The 14,747-nt window shown below is 43.8% G+C and overlaps 1 protein-coding gene across 2 annotated transcripts in view; it reads left to right on the top strand.

Annotated features, from left to right (window-relative positions):
* DLEU7 (deleted in lymphocytic leukemia 7) overlaps positions 1-14,747 on the top strand; it is a 48,082-nt gene that overhangs the window by 19,693 nt on the left and 13,642 nt on the right. For both annotated transcript variants that reach the window (XM_077298106.1, XM_077298105.1), the window contains exon 3: positions 5,219-5,288. The gene's annotated coding sequence lies outside the window, so the exon portion shown is untranslated. The remainder of the gene's footprint in view (positions 1-5,218; positions 5,289-14,747) is intronic.

The following is a 14,747-nucleotide window of genomic DNA, read 5'->3' as shown; positions in this document are numbered from 1 at the left end:
GTTGTTAACAGAATCAGTGTTCTCAAGACACCCATAATGTTAAAGAGTTGTGACGGAGGTATCATTAGAAATATTGGTCTTGTAGTAAATCTTGCTTTCCTCCACGGAGGGTAAAATTAGTAATATATCCCATCTGGTGCTTGAAGATTGGGACAGCATGGGCCTGTGTGATTTCAAATGCCAGGGCTGAATTTCAGCCCCAGTCCGTACCTGATAGCAACGATGAATAGTGCAAAGAAGAGTAATTACAGCATGAGATATACAATACAAGGTATACAATAAATCCTTAGGGTCACTATATTTATTACAATAGTCTCTTGTTCTATAATCTTATAACTTTCTAACAGGAGTATTGCTCCAAGTACTATGAAAGTCACTGTACTATTCTTCCTCTAGCACAGGCACTAGTGGGGATCTCTGTTTTTTCCCACTAGGCCGCAAGTCCTTCTGACAAAGTCTAGCAAGGCTCGTTGGGCCTCCTTCGCTCCTTCGTATCAACCGGGCCCTGTCCTGTCTGCTGTCCTATCCCATGCCAACCTCTGTACCGTACGTCCATGCTGAAAGTAACAGCCTCCCGTTCCCCACCTTAGGCATCCTTCCCCATGAAACTTCGGTGCTTCACCACCGATGGTTGTTTCTCATACCCGGTGGCATGAAGCTCTTTACTGGCATCATCTGAGTCCCAGATCTTGACACACTAAGGTCTGTTGTTTAAGAGTTGACCGACAGCGTCTGGGTTCCGGAACTTGTCTGGCGCCGTCTGGGTTCTGATTCCAGTCGCGCCACAATCCGCTGATTCGAGTCTTCCTGGCACGGCCTGATACCCTGGCCTCAGCATCTTCCTCGACACACATCCTGACCGTCCCTCGTCTTGGCGCCAAAACCTTTCCCGCTTGACCTCTTATACGTTATCTAAGTCACCTGACCTGGTGCTCCATCTAAATTTGTCCCTTCTGAAACTCTCCCACTTTCGGTTGGTCCTGTAGGGTCCTGTTTGGACAGTAGATGGCAGTCCTCATGCACAAATGCCACACTGGGCTGGGGATTCTTATTCTTTATGCCACATCCTTTTACATCCCCACCCCCTTTAGTTCAGCTGTGTTATTATAAACTGGAGACCAAATACACTGTACTCTAACTGTGGCCACACTAGTGACTAACATAGAGGTACAACTATGTTATCGTCATGAAGATCTCTGCCTCTTTTAATACATTCCATTATTTTATTAGCCTTGGCAGTAGCTGCCTGGCACTGGTCACTAAAGTAGAGTTTGCTGTCCACCCATACGCCCAAGCGTTTTTTAGTGTAATTGTTACCCAGTGTTTTACTATTTAGTACAGAATTGTACATTTTATTTCCTCTGCCCTGGTGCATGTTCTTACATTTATCTACATTAAACTTCAATGTGACTCATTGTAAAGTGTAGTGTTCTTTACCTGCTCTGTGTATTTTTTTCTAGGCTTGGGTTTGGTATGGCTAACCCCTGAGGTCTATCTCCCAGCAGCGAATCTGTGAAGAGTACACATAAGTTCTAAGTAATGGTGCATTTACACCGGCTGATTATTGTGAATGATCATTCCTAGGAACTCTTGTTTCCGGATAACCGTGCAGTGTAATCAACGGCCAAATGAGCAAATTCATAATTTGTCCAGTGAAATGATTTTTAATCTTGCTTCATCTTGTATAATCTGGACATGTGCTGTCACAAACAATGACAGTGTATATGCACAGAACACTCAATTATTGATCGTTCTGTCCACATTGGAAGGACAGACAGTCTGTCTAATGACCGCGGATGAGCTGGTAAGACGATTGATTAACTACCGTGATCATGTAGTGTAAATGGACCTTTAAAGGGACACTGTCACCTGAATTTGGAGGGAACAATCTTTAGCCATAGGGGCGGGGTTTTCGGGTGTTTGATTCACCCTTGCCTTGTGCAGGCATGTACTACGGAGGACAGAGAATGAACTTCAATCCCATATTGCAGCCAGCATGCAGCCAGCGGGTAAGGAAAGGGTGAATCAATCACCCGAAAACCCCGCCCCTATGGCTAAAAATTGTTCCCTCCAAATTCAGGTGACAGTGTCCCTTTAAGGCTCCTCTGAGAAACATTGTTACTGATTTTGTAAGAGATCTTACACCAATGGGTCTAATGCTCCAGTACCATAAGCACAGGCCAGCTTCATGGGAGGGTTAAAATAAGAATAGTTGGGAGATGGTCACTCTACCAAGGAAGACCACCAAATACGTTCAACATGAAGGACATTATGATTACAATTGTGAACTTTAGGAAAGTTCAGGGAGTGAGGGTGATATTTATTAAGAAAAGATGAGAGAGAGAAAGCCCTCATCAAGAACATCAGAGCGGATGAGAAGCTTATTCTTTTTCCGCCATTGAAGCACTGGGTGGGGGAACACACAAGGTTACTGAATAGATGGGTTAGTTTGGAGCAACTATTGGCAATGTAGAGTTTTTTGGAAAGATTACAATGCAGTTTCATAGCCCAGAAATTAGTGATAACTCCGCAGGCCTGGCTGCATGCACGATTCTCCAGCTCGTACTGTATAGTGAAGCACATGTAGCTGCGTCTCGCTTTACTAGCTGGATCCGTTGTGGAATGTGGAAACGTTCAATGCGTGACCTCAGTTTGTATTTTTATTAGGAAGCAGATTCCTGTGTCATCATTCTCATACTTCATGTGCACACCCAGGGTGTTGTCATATAGCAATCATTGCTATTACACACATCTTGTTTCTATCATATTCGCTATTTTTATGTTTATGCAAATTCAAATATTTATGATCATTAATTGTGTATCATTAACCCATAACAAGTATAACTATAATAAGTAATAGCAAGCAGGGAGGGACTGCAGATTACAAAATGTGAGACGCTTCTACAGAAAGTGGAATAGTGATGTCGCAAAACGAATATATCACTAATATGTAACTGATACAGACCTTTTTTTTAGAGCACAGGGACTGGATAGATGTGATGAAAGTAAATATATATAACAATATATACTATTACAATCAGAGATCACTTCCTAAAGCTGTCCATGCTCTTGATATTTTGGGTCATTTTCTACCGGCGCATTTTTGTCATATAACGTGTGATAGATGCCAAGATATCTGATGAGAAACAGATCTACCATCTTGCATTTTTTACATTGTTGTCAGGTGTGATCAGTGAAAAGTAATTTATGCCACAGATTTGCCTAATGTAAGTTCAACTAAGTTCCAAGATCATTGTAAAAGTGTCACCGGTGTTTCACGTCCTGATGTGACTCTTGGAGGATCTGGGATCAGATGGTCACAATTGGATCGCAGGTCCTCTTTAGGATCCGTTTGTCATTTACCTTGAATTGGAGTGGATTTACTTTCATTCAATGCTGACAAGGTTAAGGACCCTTTGTCTGTGAACTTGGAGCTTGAGTTCTCAGCTGCAGCTACTTGTGACCGCTACCTTCCACTACATAAACCCACTCCTAGCTTCGTTCCTTGCTGGTTATAGTTCATCTATACTGACCTCTTTGAAGGAGCCAGGCTCCGGATAAGCTGAGGTGTTCCAGTTGCAGCAGTGAAGTTTCGTGGTGGAGAAGCTAAGGGGTGTTATTTGTTGCATGTTTTCCCACTGTTTGTCGTACCTTCCTCCTGCTGTCTTATTATAGTAGTGGGACAAGTGTCTCGCTGGCCTGGTAAGTTCAGGGCCAGCGAAAACTTAGGCACGTGATCACTCATGGGGGAAGGACCTGTCTAGGGACGATAGGGAGTGCAGGGATCAGACTCAGGTTAATGTTAGAAGGTGACCCCTCTCCCTTCTCCCTATCGCCAGTGTCTCTTTGGACATCTTCCCTGGTGTTGCGCCACACGCTGGGCATCCTCTCTGCTTCACCGTGACAAGAAGTCAATCCATTTGTTGTTTCACCTTATGGAATTGTGTCCAAAGTGACAAACTATACAGGCCAACCTTAAATCACAAGTCGTTTAGAAAACCTTCTTCTTAAATCTCTACTATATGACCCTTATAAGCAATTATATGAGACTGTGTTTGGGTTTACTGAGTTTTCTCTACTAATTTATAGTTATAGGGTCCGATTCGTCAAGATAGGCGATTTTCTGGGCAGCACGGTGGCTCAGTGGATAGAACTGCAGCCTTGCAGCGCTGGAGTCCTGGGTTCAAATCCCACCAAGGACAACATCTGCAAAGAGTTTGCATGTTCTCCCCGTGTTTGCGTTGGATTTCCTCCGGGCACTCCGGTTCCCTCCCACACTCCAAAGCCATACTGATAGGGAATTTAGATTGTGAGCCCCATCAGGGACAGTGATGATAATGTGTGCAAAACTGTAAAGCGCTGCGGAATATGTTAGTGCTATATAAAAATAAAGATTATTATTATTTTCTCATTTGTCTTGATGAGGGCACATGTTGGAGTCAGATTCATGAAGAAGTGCACTCCTCTTAATAAATCAGTAGCATCCGACAAGTAGCGCGAGTCTCTGTCCTCCACAACAATAATCTTACTCCAGTCTCTGACTGGTGTGAAAATATTTTAAAAAATTGGAATGAAATATCTCAACTCTGAGTTGCACAAAAGTTTTTTGACTTTTCAAAGCAATTTACCCCAGAATTTTGGCAAAATTGCTTTGATAAATTGGGGGATTAGAGTTTTTTTTATGAATCCTCCTCTGTCTGGTAAAAATTTTTTTTTTACCTTCATGTATATGACTGCAGGTCCACTATCCTGGACACCACGCTAGAAGCAGGTAAATGCGGTCATACCATTCTATCTTATCACGGCATCCCTGGTCAGCAGGGTGCTTATGCGCGGCTCCACAGCCATTTGTGCCTCTTGTAATAGTGCCACATTATTCTCCCATGGCGTCCTTGTAGCTCTCCACGCCACTGATAGCGGGTATACAAGTTAGCCCCTATTGCCGCACCATCCATTATATTTTGCAGTTTTAAACTTTATTACTACTACCAATTTATGTGCCCCTGGGCCTTCATTTCAGCCACCCCATATTGAGCTATCTATTATATTAAGGAGCTACTTCCATGCCATCTAGCTAGGCAACATCTTCCCTTATCATGGCATTACTTTACAACAGATGGTCAATATCAACTGAGCACATAGATAACCACCCACATTTTAGGACTGACCTGCTATGATTTTTCTACTCTTCCTATAACGTCTCTATTATCCATTGCAGTTTCTGGTACCCCAAGTATAAGGGTCCCTCACCACATTCCTCACCTTCTATTCTGGCACCTTCAACCAAGGTAATAATACAAGCTTGTCATTTTTTATGCCACTCAAAGTCATGGATTGTTATTACATTGTATAATGTCATGTTTTAGTACGTTACTGCAACTACTACTGGCTGCCCTGTCTCTGTTTAATGCCTCTCTCTAGGTTGGAGACTTTAATTAACTATGCTATCATGATATTTTTGCTACCTTATATTCCTCTGTATATTTTGTATATAATATGTATAGTATTCAGTGTCTTATGCTTTGTCTTTTTATTTTCACTAGTAACCCCATGAATAAGACCCTGGAGGGTCGAAACGTTGGGTTGTTATATCGAATTTGATCTTTACACTGCTTGTGGTCTATTTATCTGTTTGAGACAATCTTTTTTGGAATAAAGTGTGTACAACACGCCTGCAAATTGACAAACAAGAGTGTGCGGTGAATTTCTATTTCCTATGACTGCAGGTTAGGCCACACCACATGCACCTGGTTCTATGGATCCATATTGTGTCACCAGTAGCCTGCTACAGACTTCAACTATTTATTTCACGGGGAACAAATGCAGGTTGTTTTTTTCTGCATGGATTTAGTGAGAATTAGAAAGATATGAAGTCTCATGAAAGCACCATATAGTGGCATACAGAGTGCCTGGGGGTCCATATATACCATGGCAAGTATAGGATAATGTTGTAGGGGCTCCTCTCAGTGTAAATCTGCTGAGAATCTGTATACAAATATACTCGCAGTAATGAAATCTGCAAGTGATATGTCCTTGTATGAGTTTTTTGCTGTTAGAAGAAACAAAGGGTATGTTCACACATGAGGCTGGTCCTCTGCTGAAATATCTGGCTCGGAAATCCATCTGGGCCTCTTTTTGATTAACCAATTTCTGATGCAAAACCTAAGATTTGCTAAAACAATTATTTTAGCCTGGCCTAGACTTGTACTTGTTTAAATTGGACAGATTATTATTTTTCCAATGTACACATGGTGTTATTAGAAAATATTGGATCGCAGAGACGCAAAGTACAATGGATTGGGCGGATAAGGCTCAGTTCGCACAGTGCAAGTGGATGAAATGTGCAGTTTCCTGGTAAATTTTTCGCAATGCTATCGGTAATTGTAAGCAGCAATGCAGGTATCGCAATGGGAACATCACTGCCGAAGGCCCTCAGTAAATAAATTCCTAGAGAATTTAGGCTTTAATGCTCAGTTCTTTGCTCATGCAGAAAATACACCTCTCCATATGGAAATATACATGGATGATCATAGAACATACGTTTATGCAATGTCAAAATGCAGTTGACTTGTAATAGACAAGGCTGAGTTAAAAATCATCTGCACTCTGGCTAGAATTTATTTTAATCAAATTTCAGGAAAGACAAATATATAATTTTTCAACATTATCTCCTTCCTTTTCAATACACTTTGTCTATCTATCAACAAGCTTTAATTTCTCTAAAAAAAAATATTTGATGCTGGGCTGCAAGCCATGAAGGCACCACTGTCTTCACCCCTTCATCAGACGTGAATCTTCATCTTCTTAGGGCTTCTTTCAAGGGAAATAATCCAGTCACTCGTCTATCCAACAGAATCAGTTCACATGCACGCTAAATGTTGTCAGGGCCGTATTTGCCACTAGGCACGTAAGGGCACGTGCCTAGGGCGGGGACACTGCAGGGGGCGGCACCTGAGAAAGGTTTGGTGTTTTTTTTTTTGTTTTTTTTTTAAAGCTGGGTCACCTCCCGACCCGCCCCCCCCCGCCTCCCCGCCTCCCCCCTTGAAGACGATACTCACCTGCTCCAGCGATGCCTGGTCTCGGCGTCTGGAGCTCGCCCTGAATGAGCGGTCAGGTGATATCGCTCTGCTAATTAAGGTCATGAATATGCGCATATTCATGACCTTAATTAGCAGAGCGGTATCACCTGACCGCTCACGCAGGAAGAAGGTGCAGCGCGCCGGGAGTCGGGACAGCCAGAGGGACGTCGCGGGCCGCGGCCGTTCGGTGAGGAACAGGTGAGTATGACTGAGGGATGGGGGGACAGGGGAGGGGGGAAGAAGGAGGACGGTAAGCCGCGCCATTCAAGATGGGGGGTGGAATATGAGCCATGCATACGGGGGGGGTTAATATGAGCCATGCATACGGGGGGGGGGGTTAATATGAGCCATGCATACAGGGGGTGGGAATATGAGCCATGCATACAGAGGGGGGGTTAATATGAGCCATGCATACAGAAGGGGGGTTAATATGAGCCATGCATACAGGGGGGGGTTAATATGAGCCATGCATACAGAAGGGGGGTTAATATGAGCCATGCGTACAGGGGGGGGGTTAATATGAGCCATGCATACAGGGGGGGGGGAATATGAGCCATGCATACAGTAGGGGGGTTAATATGAGGCATGCATACAGAAGGGGGGTTAATATGAGCCATGCATACAGTAGGGGGGTGAATATGAGCCATGCATACAGGGGGGGGGATATGAGCCATGCATACAGAAAGGGGGTTAATATGAGCCATGCATACAGAGGGGGGGTTAATATGAGCCATGCATACAGTAGGGGGGTGAATATGAGCCATGCATACAGTAGGGGGGTGAATATGAGCCATGCATACAGTAGGGGGGTGAATATGAGCCATGCATACAGAAGGGGGGGAATATGAGACATGCATACAAAAGGGGGGTTAATATGAGCCATGCATACAGAGGGGGGGTTAATATGAGCCATGCATACAGTAGGGGGGTGAATATGAGCCATGCATACAGTAGGGGAGTGAATATGAGCCATGCATACAGTAGGGGGGTGAATATGAGCCATGCATACAAGGGGGGGGGGGAATATGAGCCATGCATACAGAAGGGGGGTTAATATGAGCCATGCATACAGTAGGGGGGTGAATATGAGCCATGCATAGGGGGGGGGGGAATATGAGCCATGCATACAGGAGGGGGGGGTCATTATACAGTATGGAGAACTGTGTGTGGCCATAATACAGTATTGAGCATCATGTGTAGCCGTTATACAGGATGGAGCATCATGTGTGGCCATTATACAGTATGGAGCATCATGTGTGGCCATTATACAGTATGGAGCATCATGTGTGGCCGTTATACAGTATGGAGCATCATGTGTGGCCGTTATACAGTATGGAGCATCATGTGTGGTCATTATACAGTATGGAGCACTGTGGCCATATTTTTTCGATTATAATTATTGTATATAAAACAGTGTGATCAGCAGTGCTAAATGGCTGTGGTTGGGACATGGATATGGGTGTGACTAGTTGTGAAATGGGTGTGGTCAGAGGCGTGGCCTAAAATTTGCCGCGGCGCACTACGTGCGCCGCAAGCTTTATACCTCCTTCCCTTCAAAAGTTGGGAGGTATGGTACCGCATTTGCCAGATCATGGCAAAGTGCAGCAAATCCCATAGGGAATGAATGAGGCCGAACGCAGTGTTGCTGTAAGTGATCCGTTACATGCCACATGCAGAAAAACTGACGGATCTGCTGCAAAAGGCGACTTTCACATCAGCGATTCTTGCCAAAGTCACTGCCGATAGTGTCATACTCACCAAAGGGGGAGGCAAGCTAAAAGTGCCTAGGGCAGCAGAAACTCTAAATACGGCCCTGATTGTTGTCATCAATCGTGGCAATGGACGACATCTGGCTCCTACGTCACGTCTGACCCTAGTGCAATGTAAACTCCTCTATCCATTCATACACACTTATTTACAACAAAATACTTTCTTCATACCGTGGGCAAAGTCTTCATTAAGTATCAGCACCTAACACACCCTCCAACCGCAAAAAAACCCAAATCACTATATGCTGCTCTTCTTTCATGCAAATCGCATTTCAGGCAGACATTGTTATTCGCACCTCAGACACTAACTGATGTAACATGTCGAAACCTGCACAGCTGTGCCTGGGGAGACAGCTACCTCGTATGTAAGCACTGATAAGACAGTGTGGCCAACAGAAGTTTTAGTTTAACCAGTGTTATTACTAAAGGTACCGTCACACTTAGCGACACTGCAGCGATACAGACAACGATGCCGATCGCAGCAGCGTCGCTGTTTGGTCGCTGGAGAGCTGTCACACAGACCGTTCTCCAGCGACCAACGATGCCGAGGTCCCTGGGTAACCAGGGTAAACATCGGGTTGCTAAGCGCAGGGCCGCGCTTAGTAACCCGATGTTTACCCTGGTTACCAGTGTAAAATGTAAAATAACAAACAGTACATACTCACATTCGCATCCCCCGGCATCCGCTTCCCTGCACTGACTGAGCGCCGGCCCTAACAGCAGAGCAGTGACGTCACCGCTGTGCTGTGCTTTCACTTTACGGCCGGCGCTCAGTCAGTGCAGGAAGCGGACGGCGGGGGACGCGAAGGTGAGTATGTACTGTTTGTTTTTTTACATTTTACACTGGTAAACAGGGTAAACATCGGGTTACTAAGCGCGACCCTGCGCTTAGTAACCCGATATTTACCCTGGTTACCATTGTAAAACATCGCTGGTATCGTTGCTTTTACTGTCAAACACAACAATACACGGCGATCTGACGACCAAATAAAGTTCTGAACTTTAATCAACGACCAGCGATATCACAGCAGGATCCTGATCGCTGCTGCCTGTCACACTCAACGATATCGCTAGCCAGGACGCTGCAACGTCGCTAGCGATATCGTTTAGTGTGAAGGTACCTTTACTGCAACGTCAAAAGTTTACATACATTTCATTAGTATTTGGTACCATTGGCCTTAAACTGAATGACTTGGGTCAAACCTTTGGGATCTTCTTCCACGAGCTTCTCACAATAGGTGGTCGGAAATTGGGCCCATTCCTCCTGACAAAACTGGTGTAACTGATCCAGGTTTATAGGTCGCCTTGCTTGCACCGGCCTTTTCAGCTTTGCCCATAAATTTTCAATAGGATTAAGATCAGGGCTTTGTGATGGCCACTCCAAAACATTGACTTTTTTATCCTTAAGCCACTTTGTTACCATTTTGGCAGTATGCTTCGGGTCATTGTCCATTTGGAAGACCCATTTCCGCCCAAGCTTTAATTTCCTGGCTGATGTCTTGAGATGATGCTTCAGTATTGCCACATAACCTTCTTTTCTCATGATGCAAAAATAGTGGAGGAACCAAGATGGTCTGTGGAGGGATGTATACATATAATTAACAAATTGGGGAGCACCCCCGAAAAAAACCCACTAGAAGAACATAAAATTTAACCTTTAATTATGTTATTAAAATAAAGTATATACAAAGGGTATAAAAAGTTTTGTCCCTAACCTGCCTCTAATAATTAAAATTACCGTATTTTCTGGTGTACAAGACGACTGGGCGTATAAGACGACCCCCAACTTTTCCATATAAAATATGGAATTTGGGATATGCCTGCTGTATAAGACGGGGGTCATCTTATACACCCAGTCATCTTATACGGCGTGTGGTTCCCAGGGTCTGAAGGAGAGGAGACTCTCCTTCAGGCCCTGGGATCCATATTCATGTAAAAAATAAAGAATAAAAAAAAAAAATATGGATATACTCACCCCTCCGAGAAGCCTGGCTGTCACCGCTGCAAGCGTCTGCCTCCGTTCCTAAGAATTGCAGAGCGTGAAGGACCTTCGATGACGTCACGGTCTTGTGATTGGTCCGTGACCGCTCATGTGACCGGTCACCTGACCGTGACGTCATCGAAGGTCTTTCACGCTCTGCAATTCTTAGGAACGGAGGCAGACGCTTGCAGCGGTGACAGCCAGGCTTCTCGGAGGGGTGAGTATATCCATATTTTTTATTTTTATTCTTTATTTTTTACATTAATATGGATCCCAGGTGTTATGATCTGGTGACCTTGGAGCCGCATGAAACTTTCTCTGGAGTCAGTGGTACCTGTACTGACCGCAAATCCTGAACTAACACCGCAACTAGAAGTAGCCGTGGGGTGTGCCTAACATACCCTAGACACCTCGACACAGCCGGAGGACTAAATACCCCTATAGATGGAAATAGGAATGCTATCTTGCCTCAGAGCAGACCCCCAAAGGATAGGCAGCCCCCCACGAATAATGACTGTGAGTAGAAGAATAGACACACACAGGTAGAAAACAGGATTTAGCAAAAGAGGCCACTCTAGCTAAATAGGAAAGGATCGGACAGATTACTAGGCGGTCAGTATTAAAACCCTTCCAAAAATATCCACAGCAGATAATACAAAAAGTTCCACAATCTAACTAAAGACATGGAATGTATATCTGCCACTCCAGAGAATCCAGCAAGACTGAGAAAATACTGACACAATCTAAGCTGGACAAGAAAACACAAAGAATAGCACTGAATTGTGAAGCACACAACATGTGTGCCACAGGGAAAAAAAAAACCAGACACTTATCTTTGCTGATTTGGCAGAAAGGCAGGAGGAACCAGGCAGAGGTCCTACACCTCCCAACAACAATTGACAACTGGCAAGGACTAATGAATCCTGCACGCCTAAATACCCCAGTCAGAACTGCAATCAGCAGATACACCTGACCAGGACTGCAACTCAGGGGCAACTGCATTACCACCTACAACCACCGGAGGGAGCCCAAAAGCAGAATTCACAACACCCAGGGCCTGAAGGAGAGTTTCCTCTCCTTCAGACCCTGGGAACATCCAGGATCGCTCCCTGCACACGCCGTACCCGGCGTATAAGACGACCCCCGACTTTTGGGACAATTTTTAGGGGTTAAAAAGTCGTCTTATACGCCGGAAAATACGGTATTTTGCGCGGTGTGCCTGCTATTTTGTATTCACAGAGTGTATAGCACCCGGGATTATAATACGTATCAGGCAGAATAGGACAACAAATTTGAGCACCAGTGTTCCCCCAACATGTTTCACCTCGCTAGCGGAGTCATCAGGGGACGGGAAAAAGGCTTTAAGCCTATGTCCTATCCCCTGATGACGTCACTAGAGTGGTGAAACATGTTGGTATGAATACAAAATATCAGGCACACTGCACAAAATAATTGCAGATAATAGAGGCAGATTAGGGACAAAACATTTTATACCATTTGCTGATACTTTATTTTAATTACATAATTAAAATTTAAATTTTATGGTCTCCTAGTGGAGGCTTACTTTGCATTCTCCCCAATTTGTTAATTTCTCATGATGCCATCTATTTTGTGAAGTGCACCAGTCCCTCCTTCAGCAAAACAACCCCACAACATGATGCTGCCACCCCCGTGTTTCACAGATGGGATGGTGTTCTTAGGCTTCCAAGCTTCTCCCTTTTTCCTCCAAACATAACAATGGTCATTATGCCCAAAAAGTTCAATTTTAGTTTCATCAGACAACAGGGCATTTCTCCAAAAATTAAGGTCTTTGTTCCTATGTGCATTTGCAAACATTAGTCGTTTTTATGTTTCTTTTGGAGTAATGGCTTCTTCCTGACAGAGTGGACTTTCAGCCCATGTTGATACTGTACTTGTTTCACTGCAGATATTGACACAATCTTACCAGCTTCCACCATCATCTTCACGATGTCTTTCGCTTTTGTCCTTGGGTTGATATGCACATGTCAGACCAAAGTACGTTCATCTCTGGGTCACAGAATCCGTCTCCTTGCTGAGCAGTATGATGGCTGGGCATTCCCATCTTGTTTGTACTTGCGCCTAATTGTTTGTACAGATGAACGAGGCACCTTCAGGTATCTTGAAATTGTACCCAGTGTGTTTCAAGTGTACATTAAAATACATCCACAGGTGTGTCTCTAATTAACTCAGATGTTGCAGAAAAACTTATCAGAAACGTCCAAACCCATGACATCATCATATGGGCAGTCCAGAATTGTTTAAAGGCATAGTAATCTTGGTATATGTTAACTTTTGACTTTGCAGTAAGTAATAAAAATGCCTTAAATAATTCTCTCTCTCATTATTCTTTAATTTAGCAAATATTAATAATTCTGGTAATCCTAATTGACCTAAAACAGGAAAGGTTTATTCTGATTTCATGTCAGATATTGAGAAAAATATGCATATTTGGCTTTTTATATAATGTATGTAAACTTTCGCGTACCTACATTGGCTATTCCTGCCTGCCACAGGAATTGCCTGTGCAGTCCCACAGTGCCCCCGGGATTCGTTACCTTCCCTTTTCGCGGTTTCATGTCCATCGTCCCCTGTACACCAGAGGATAAGATACTCCTCCTAGTACCTATACTGAGTCCTGACCTCTGGACATTGCAGGAATGGATTCTTGTAAGGCCTCCTATTGCCATGAACAATAGGTACATGCTGGCCCTAGCAGCCCATTGCACTTGAACTTGACCTTGGTTACTGCAGTTCCCTTTCTGACTGTCGATCAAGAAGTGCCTGGTTTTCACTCACATTATCCCCTCTCACTGTGGGCTGGTCCCAAACATTAACTGGTTCTTATTGTATACCTTCAGGTAGCTACAGTTACTATCCCATAACAGTATATACTAAGCCTATTGTCCTTATCTTTGTCCTAGATCCTAATCAGTATCTTTACCATATGCTGTTCAGTACCATATTACAGTCTATTCACTATATTCACTGAAACCGCAGTACCTAGTTCACATTTCACATAACACATATGTATAAAGCGCATGACATTACATATATTACATGATTGGTGTCTTCAGGTATAGAAACGTGACAGTACAGTCCACCACTCTTACATGTCTGATGAAGGGTCTTCACCCAAAACGTTAATGTAAATACTGTACTTACCGTGGTGTAACCACTGGATATGAAATACAATAAATTCTATTTGAAGCATGTCCATGTGCCTTTAGGTGTTCAGCTCCTTCACCCTGTCTACTATTGGTGTACAGGAGCTCAATGGTTGGTTCCAGAGGAGCTAGCACCCTTCTTAAGCTAACTCTATTCAACTGGGTGTGCCATCTACCTGTTTGATTACTACATATTATATACATATTCTCATTGTAGAGCACTTCCAAAACTTCATGTTCTGTGTACCACATGTACAGCATGTATGCAATGTGTCCACTAGGAAATATATGGCTATTGAGAATGTGTTCCCCACTGAATGCCTGTTTATTTTGTATTCTCTGTCCTAATAACTGGCATTTTTCTGTGGTAGATCCAGTCAGTTTGGCTGTAATTTTCATACAGTGCTTATTTGGTGGCACCTTTCAGTTGATTTAATACCACTAACTTAGCTATGACTTTTTACATCTGCTGTACAATTCACAAGAACATAAGCTTTGCTTCTGCTTACACCCAAACTTCTCCCATAATATATCCTAAATTCTGTTGACCGACTAATCCACCTGTCTCCCCATTATTCCCCAGCCTCTCCTCTCTGCCAAGCCCTTGACTGACTTCCTATTGTCCAGAGGCTCCAGTTCCAAACCCTAACCATGACATACAAAGCCATCCACAACCTGTCTTCTCCATACATCTGTGATATGGTCGCCCGATACTTACCTACACGCAACCTTC

The sequence above is a fragment of the Ranitomeya variabilis genome, chromosome 3, assembly GCF_051348905.1.
Source record: "Ranitomeya variabilis isolate aRanVar5 chromosome 3, aRanVar5.hap1, whole genome shotgun sequence".
In the NCBI taxonomy this organism is placed as follows: domain Eukaryota; kingdom Metazoa; phylum Chordata; class Amphibia; order Anura; family Dendrobatidae; genus Ranitomeya; species Ranitomeya variabilis.
The sequence above is the reverse complement of the archived record's forward strand: the minus strand, read 5'-3'. Positions and strand labels throughout refer to the sequence as shown.